Source organism: Carlito syrichta, unplaced genomic scaffold (genome assembly GCF_000164805.1).
Source record: "Carlito syrichta isolate Samal-C Ts95f unplaced genomic scaffold, Tarsius_syrichta-2.0.1 Scaffold301610, whole genome shotgun sequence".
Taxonomy (NCBI): Eukaryota; Metazoa; Chordata; class Mammalia; order Primates; family Tarsiidae; genus Carlito; species Carlito syrichta.
The window spans coordinates 586299-596110 of NW_007245706.1; positions in this window are offsets into that span (position 1 = coordinate 586299).

Below are 9812 nucleotides of genomic sequence, written 5' to 3' on the forward strand. Positions count from 1 at the left end.
CTTCTTCTTCTTCTTCTTATCCCTCTCCTTCTTCATCTCCTCCTCCAGCCCATCCTACTCCCCCTCCTCCTCCTCCTCCTCCTCCTCCCCCCCCTACAAGCCTGTTTGAAAAAAAATATTTGTACCACTTTCCCCAAGAAGGCACTTTTGGGCAGTGTTGTTGATGTTGTTGTTGTTTTTCTTCTACTTCTTCTTCTACTCCCCCTCCTTCTCCTTCTATTTCTCTTGAGTAGGATTTTTTAAAATGACAAAATATTATCCTAAGAAGATTCTTTATCAATCTTTTAAAACAGAGAACTGATTTTCAATTACTATGTTATTATATACTGTACATGAAAAAATGCCATATTTTTATTGCAGTCTTGTGGATTTTAAAATTTAATTAGTGAAATTTAATTAAATAAGAGTATATGGCTTCTATTAATGTTTTGGATAACTCATCTAATCACTGAGATATACATAGATAAATGTTTTTGTTTATATTATGTCTTATTAAAATGGTTAACGGTTAGCTATGAGACACATGCCACAGGTTTCAGTCACATTAATAACTCTGCCTCAAGGAATTTCATTTGCTTTTGGTAAATGTGGCCACTCTTATTTCACTCTATGCAAGTTTTTAGTTTTCATTTCCTATTCATAAACATCATAATCATAAGTTGATTTCAGTATTCTTACATTTCTTTTTTTTCCCTATTCTTTCCTTTTCCACGTGGAAATTCCAAGAAAAAGAAAGCATGCTTTATTCTTAACTTTTCCTAAATGCAGACATTGGCCACAAATATTAGATAATTTAATCAAAAAGTGCCATGAAATGACAAAGTCATAAGAGATGTTACAGGAATTACACAGGTTTAGAATTTTTAAGTAAAAATTAATGTAGCAAATAAATGGCAGAACTGTTGCCCAAATCTAGGTCTTCAGACTTCTAGACCTATGCTTAAATTTCCTCTCCAAGCTCCTCAAAAAGGAACCTTTATTATTTTCTTATCACATGTATAATACATAATCATTTATAAACTTTAGAAATTAGACAAGCAAAGAGAAGAAGATAAATAACAATAAATTATAACCATTCTTGACATCATGGTATAAACCCTAATCTGTGCTGTCCAATATGGTAGCCACTAACTTTATATGGTATTTAAATTAAAATCAAATAAAAATCTAGTTCCTTAGTTGCACTAACCACACTTCAAGTGCTCAACAGCCACAAGAGTGACTAGAGACCATCATATTGGATTCCTTCATTATGGAAAATTCTGTTGAACAGTGCTATAAATGTAGACTTTTTTCATGCATGAAGAAGTGCATACACACATGTACACAGAGGTATATACAGGTTGAACCACACAAGTTTGAACTACAAGACTCCATTTATATGCAGATTTTTTCAATAAAAGTTATATCAAGTTTGCCTGTTTCCTGCTTCCCCATCTACCTCCTTCACCTTTTTCACCTCTCCTATCCCTGAAAGAGCAATACCAATTCTCCTCTTCCTCAGCCTACTCAATGTGAAGATGACAAGGATGAAGGCCTTTATGAAGATCCACTTCCACTTAATGAATAGTAAATATATTTTCTCTTCCTTATGATTTTCTTAGTAATATTTTTTCTCTAGTTTATTGTAAGAATACAGTATGTAATAACTATAGCATACAAAATATGTGTTAATCGACTGTTTATGTTATCAGTAAGGCATCCTATCAACAGTAGGCTACTAGTAGTTAAGTTTTTGGAAAGTCAAAAGTTATACATAGATTTTCAAATCTGGGAGGAAATAGATGCCCCTTACTCCTGTGTTGTTCAAAGATAAACTATATACATGAATAAATACATATTTTAAAAATATAAATGGGTCATATTACACATATTTGTAATATTTCATTGGACACATATAATCAGTTACCACATTAGCATATGTAATCTGGATAATCATTTTAAAGCATAAATTCTTCATTGTACCTGTATACCACAATATATTGAATCAGATTTCTATTTATACTTTTAGATGATTGCTATTATTTTAATATGATAAACAGTGCTATAGTGAACATTCTTAAGTATGCAACTTTATACTTTAATTACTTCCTTAGGATGAAACCATAAAAGTGGAATTTTTTTAGATGAAAAGGTATACACAATGTTAAGGCATTTTCTACAAAGATGAAATGGGTCTATAGAAAAAATGTAATAAGATATTTCTTCACCAACAGTCTGAAAATGTGCTTGTTAAGCCCTACCCTAACATAGGTATTAATTTATTTGCTTTGTGAATTTATAAAAATTTCATTTACTTCATTCTTGGTTTATGAGTCTCCTTAGAAGTTTTATTTGAGAAGTAGTATGCCAATTACATGAATTGCATAGAGGAAAAAAGCATGAACTAAAGCTGGAAATAATTAAAATGTAATTTAAAATTATATATGTATATATAATTATTTATAATATATGTCTTAAAATATGACTTACATATATACATATATAATTATATAAATAAAAAATATAAATGAAAAAGCATATTAAATTATATATTTATATACATAGTCTTCACACATGCAAACATTTATAATTTTGAATAACTCTTACTTAATATTTTAATAGGCACATTGTTATTTTCTGCAAAAATCTTAATTATGACAAAACTGCCACTACATAGTCAATTTTGAAACCACAATAATACAGTCCAGGGTGTGTGATGCTGGGAAATTGCCATTCTGGGAAGAATGAAGTCACTTGGCCTATAAGTTGGTGCATCAGAAATCACTCAAGGAAAGTAGTATCTAATCAGAAGGCATGTATTACAATGGCTACTTAGTTGTAATTCCTTACATTTTAGTTCCATTAACATCTATTTATTCCATAAGACTTTTCTCACACTCGCTTCTCTAAAAAAGTTTTTACTAGTCATTATATTTGTCTTCTTAAAGCACCAAAACTTAAAATATATAGCTTAAGCTATAAAACAAACACAAACCAAAGCCTTTTCCTAGTTGTGGTAGAATCTGACTAGTTGGTTTCAGTTCTCATACCTGGCAAATGATGATCTCTGCCCTCTTTGAGATCATACATTCTCAGATTATGTGTTTTTTTCACCGATCCTATCATATTATCATAGGTAGTGCTACTTCCATACATTATATTAACTCAAATTTGTTTTCTCATATGATCTAATCATCAGTAGAAAGCCCTGAGAGAATGGAATGCAAGACAGGTAGAGGTTGATGAGAAAAATAGAAGCTAAGGACCCTTAAAGGGCAGAGCTCTATAGTAGGCAGGAGTAAGTCATTGGAGTGAAGGAGGAGAGGATTAGGTTAAAAAAGACAAATTTATGTTTTCACATTAAACTGACTCACCTTGTAAGATTTAGATTGAAAGACATTATAGTTTTCTTCACATTTAGTTTGAAAAATTTGGGGAAGAAGGTGAGATCTGGGGAGCTTTGATGCCAAAAAGAAAGTATATCTAGTAGGAAGGAAGGTAGGAAGAGGCAGGGCATTCCAAGAATAGAGATTGGAAAGTATACTCAATACTTGGAGATGCAAGATAATCACTTAGAAAGGAAATAAATATTTATGTATATATCTGCATTTCCAATTATCATACTAAGATGGGTACAAGAAAGAAGTTTTCATAACGAAAGGCAAAAGATCCTAATCATATTCCTGAAATTATTTAGATTGCTGATATGTTATCTCCTAGGACCAAGATGAAATTCAATACTTTGCCAAGATGGAACTGTTATTTGAAGACTTAAATTACAGCTCAGTCATTCTCATTGATGATTAAAAACTTTAATCTCCAGAGTCGTCTTCTGATACATGAATGTAGTAATTTCTTAAAAACAAATTATAAAGGATATTATTGATTCAATACGTATTTTTAAAAGCCTCTAACAATAAGGGATTAGTAGAAATCATATAAGGCAGAAACTTTTAGGGCACAGTTTTAAAATTTATCACTCCTGCAGTGGCATGCACCTGTCTCAGCTATTCAGGTGTCCAAGTCAGGAGAATTACTGGTGCCCAGAAGTTCAAGGTCTGTCTGGACACCCTAGTGAGACTTGTCTCTAAAATTTAAAAAAATAACATTTATCATTCCTTTGACTTACAGTTTATTTAGTTGTTCTTACTCCATATGGGCTAATATATTCTGTAAGTATACACTATGAAGAAACCCTGTAATGCTAAGTAATTTTTCCATGTGCACTTAATTAGTGTGATTTCTGGAAGTTCCACAAGTGAAAATGATATACTTTCAAGTAAGGCAATATCTCAGAGAGAAAAAGGTATGACAACATGCAATTGAGAATAATTGGAATATGAATTCGTGTTGTTATAATACTGATGCCATAAGTATGAAATGAGGACATTAACATTAGATTCAGAATGTAAGGAGGGTATATAATGTCTCTTCCACTAATAAATCACTTAGAAGAATTTTTAGTTTAAAAGTACAGCATTTGAGAACAGCATATAAATTTTCCTCTTGAGCTCTTTTTTAAAAATTAGCTTAACAGTGTGTCTGATAAAGTTTCTTGGAGAAAATAAACTTTATCTGGAATTTAAAATTCTATAATTCCATGATTTGTTTAAATATATTACTATAGAAACTACTATCACAAAAACCTTTGTTCCTGTAAAAGGAATTAGAAGTAATTGAACAAAATTTCACCCATTCTTATGTTTGAATTGGCAGTAAATTTCTTCATAATACTGAGTAATTCAAGTAAAAACAAAGGACAGCGTTGCAAATACTCTGGGGAAAGATTAGAAAAGGGATAACCTTAAACAAAGTCTGCAGAAAGGTAATGAGGACTAGCTGCAATTTTAAACAATGAATGAGAGATTTCAGGTAGATAGTAATTTTAAAAACTAGTGAATACTGAGCCCTTCCTGTTAGATCCTGTCCTAAATGTTGTATACATATTAATCCTCAATATGTATAATCTTCAAGATTCTGTGAGGTAAGAAATATAATTCAATTGTGCAGATAAAACAACTAGGGCCTGACTAAAAATTTTCTGCTAGTAGACAGAGAAGCTAAAAATCAATCCCAGAAAGTCTGGTTCTTAGTCTCTGTTAGATGCAGGGGTCATGGCCTGTGGTCTCCTTCCCTTTAACTCCCTCTGTGGAGAAAGGCCAAATGAATGCAGCTCCAAGCCTCCGCCTCACTTCACCCCTCATTCACACTCCACACTTCTTCATTCATCAATTCATTTACAACTATCTGTCCTTTCCATCTATTTTCTTTTAATATTGTCACTTATGCATACACTGAAACTCCTTCAGAAATTTAAAAAGCATTTTCCTCCTCAAAAAATCATTCTGTTCCTAAAAAGCTCTTACAAAGCAAAAGCTTCATGTTTCACAGACACTGTCGCTGAAAGAGGCCACACCCTCTCCTCTTGTATTTACTTTTGTGCTACAGCAACTCTAATCCTCCCTGAGACAATGGAAGCAAATAGTTGAACAGGGAGTATGGCACAAGGAAATATAGGGGGGATGGCATATTTCTAGAATTTAAAATATGTTTTAAATATTTAAAGATACAGTTGACCCTAGAGCACTGTGGGTCCACTTATGAACTGGGTATTTTTTTTTCCAACCAAACGTTTGTAGGGCATTTGCAGGATGCAAAACCTGCGTATATGAAGGGCTGTTCATATACAGGGTTCTGCAGTTTCCACTGGGGGATTTGAAAATGCGTACTCTGATTCGGGTATATACTGGTGTTCTGCAAGCAAGCAATCACCTGTGTATACTGAGGAATGACTGTAGTTACAAATTGTCACTAGGACTTGTATGAGACAATTCTGGATGATGAAGAAAGAGCAAATGGAAAAGAGATTATAAGAGGATGGTCAAGGAAAGTCTCTGAGAGAGTAGGCTTTGCACCTTGACCCAAGAATTGCGGATAAGCAGTCCAGTAGAACAACTGCAGGAAAAATAGAACAGTCCAGGGACAAGTGTAAAGGCCCGAAAAAAAGCAAAGCCTTTTTTTTTTTTCTCTCTCAAGGAACTGTAGCTTTGAGCAATGGAGAGAGGATGCAAAGAATTAGAAAGAAATCATCAGGCAGATGATTTTAAGACTATGGTAAGGAATTTGAATCTTATTCTAAGAGAGATAGAAGCCAATGAAGAAGTTTAACCAGAAAGGAGGCATGATCTCTCATATTTTAAAAATATAATTCTGTGAAGAATGTATTCTAAAATGGTTGTGTAATACCCAGGTGGAGATGTAAAAGGCAACTGGATTTTAGGTGAGTGTTTTATAGAGCCCTGTGGTTAAGATTACCTAGGAGTAGAATCTAGACACAGAAAAGAAGAGGATCTAGGACTAATTCCTTAAACTTTCCAAACCCAAGACCTTGAATAGAGGAGAAGAATCTAGAGAGGTCAAAGCAAAGCGTAGACTCTGGCTGGCTGGCTGGCTGAGACTTAGTTGTCAGGAAACATAGAGGACTGACGCCCACGACGGCTTCTGAGCTTTCATGCTGATCTAATCTACTATCATTAAATGTGACTTTGCCAATATGAAATTTTAATTTGAACTTGTGTTTTTGTCTTGTAAAAAACTGAACAAATATGGATTGGGTAAGATTAATGGTATTAGTGATTATCTTTTGGCCAGCACAAATCAGTATATATTAAGGAATGTATTATTGTAGGGCTACAGTATATACACAATGTCTTTTTAAATATCCAAATCTTAAAAAATATGATTCTGCCATTGAAGACATCTATTATATCAGACTGAAATTAATAAGAGTTGCAATTTTTGTTGATATTATATAATAATATTTTATGTCTTAGAAAAAGATATAAACTATCCACAATATAACCACAGTCTTTCTAGAAAGAATCTGTGTCTAGTTGTCCAATTACCCCAGTCCACCCAAACTTCGACAAATTTTCCCTCAAGCTAAGTTTTATTACTTTTTCAAAAAGCTTATTGTTTTAAAGTTAGATTTAATGTGGGATAAACTGCATCAAAGAAAACACAAGGACACAAACAGAAAAAATAGTTTCATCTGATGGATAAATATCAGGATAGAAAAAGCACTATATTATCCTGTCTCATTTTTTGGATTTCTATATCAAATTAAACTGGATAAAAAGTTCCAATTTTTCTTCAGGCAAAACTTTTTGTTTTCTTAAGCAGCAGTTTTCTTTCTTTCTTTCTTTCTTTCTTTTTTTTTTTTTTTTTTAGCAGTTTTCACTTAATACAAAATAACTCTGTGGCAAATGCCCAGGTTTTGTATTAACACGTGTAATTTTCCAGAAGAAATGTCAAGTCCTATTGCTGGCCCCTTAATATTGATTGATTAGATGTAGTGTCAGAGTTCTATTAAGAACATCTGAAATGAAGAATGCCTAGAAAAGTGGGTACATTAGTGGTAATATTAATATTTCATTTCAAGGGAAAGACTGATTTTTGCTAAAGCTGCACATTTCTCTGGATTTCTGTGAATTGGATAGAATTTCAGGCTGAATAATGAAGTACAAACAATTACATTCAGATTCTTTGTTATTTTACACATGTATACATGGATGTCAAGGGAGTTTCTAGTTCCTTGTGATATTCATTAGCTTAGGGGGTCTCTTAAATCATGCAGCTGTAATATACAGCAATAGATGTGTACATCCAATTCCAACACCTCCTGGTCATTCTACATCACCCATGGGTCACATTTGTCAATATTAGCTTGTAAGATTTTTGGACCTGGAGCCTTGTCTTCTTCATTGCTGAATTAACAACCCTATTGTTTTTTACTGTTCCTGATTACATTTGAGTTTTATACTAGTAGACTCTCCATTTCTTGTAAAATATGCCAAGACTGGATCTTATATGTAAAATAACCAATGATATTTACCATTTTAAGTCAAAAACTAGATTAAAGTTGCAACTGTTTTCACCATAAATTGAGCTAAGAAAATCATGAATTGATTTCTAACTGTTGTGGCTACAATTTAAAGTTTGACATATAGGCTGAGTCCAGCGGCTCAATGCCTATAATTCCAGGAATCTGGGAAGCAAGGATGGAGGATCTTTGAGACCAGGAGTTCAAGACCAGCCAGGGTAACATAGTGAAAACCCATCTCTTAAAAAAAAAGTTTAAAAATAAAAGATAAATTACATATATATATATATACACACACACACACACACACGCACACACACATACACTCACATATGTATACACTGAAAACTCAGAATTAATCTTTTTATCTCTTCTCTTTTTAATCATGTTAACAGATGGAGAATCTGATTTCCTATTTTTTAAAAATATCTGCCTATGTACTACACTGCCTCTCTTTTTTTCTTCCTGTGAAAATTCTTATATTTACCTTATATTTAATGTGTATTTTCCATGATACTGGCATGACTATTCATGTAATTTCAAGTATCTGTTGAACATCTGCTGTGTGTCAAACACTGTGCTAGATCTGGGGTATAGAACTGTAAACAAGCTAGACTTCCTCTTGTTGTGGAGCTTGTGATCTCATAGGGGAAATAGACAGATGATCAATTACATTCTAGAATGGTAAGTACTACAATATTGGAAATACAAGATTCTAACTGAAGACATAGAGGGACTTCTGCTTTAAACAATATTTTGTGGGTCTCACTATGTTGCCATGGCTGATCGCAAACACCTGGCCTCAAGCAATCCTCCCACCTCAACCTCCCAAATTGCTGGGATTACAGGTATGAGCCACTGTACTCATACTAAACAATCATCTCTCTCTTCAATAGCATCAAATTCAGTATCACTTGGCCAATGCCCACCGTCTTTTTTTCCTGTAGAAACTTTGCTTTTGAGCATAGTTTTGCCTTCATTCTACTCAAAAGTAGCATACCAGTCTTTTAAAATCCCTTCTCTTATGGATAAGCTTTTTGTGTGTACAGATTCATTTGTGTAAAATACTTTTCCTCTGTACCAACTGCCAAGTGATTTCATGCTTTGTCATTCTTCAGATATCTGCATCCTGGGTTTGATGTTTATAGTAGTTTCTTGGACTCTGAGCAGCCTTTTAAAAAATTACATGAGATATCAGCTTTCCACACAGGAACACAAAGATCAGGCTCACCAAGGATTCACTTGACATTCTGAGTCATTATGTCTGATGGTCCTCATTATTAACCATCAGTATATGCCCATTTGTGATCCAATAGGCAGAGATACAATACTCCATCCCATTACTTCTCAGATTAAGGAAGAGATGTAATATGGCAAATAATCTCCATTTGCAAACAGAATATACCAAGGGTCTTGTGCTTCATCTAATGTCTCTGGCCCTTGTTATTTGCCCATACTGGCTTCCTATCTTTTGTTCAAGAGGGTCAAGCTATTTCTCACCTCAGATTGTTACATGTCTCCCCAGAACATGTTTTCATGACTGTCTCTTCGTTCAGACATGTTACTTTCTCAAACCTTGAATATTGCCTAACCGAGAAGAGGTTTCTTTTTCAATCTCTGTCTTAACAACCTGATAGTTTCTTTTACAAAACTTCTTTATGACTATTAATTATTTTATTTATTCATCTAATTGCTCTTTTAGGATTTTTTTTTCATTGTACTGTAGCCTTCATGAAGGCAGATCATGTTTTTTTGTTAACTGTTGGATCTCCTGTTCCTAGTGCAGTGTCTGGATTACAGGTCACAATTAATAAGTTATTTGTTCAATAAATACTTCTAATTTTTTAATTTTAAAACAAGTTATTTTTATGTGCCTATGTCTTGTTTTCTCAGTTATACTGTAATATCTTTAAGGAAAGAGATAGCATCTTAAACTACTTGGCTCTTA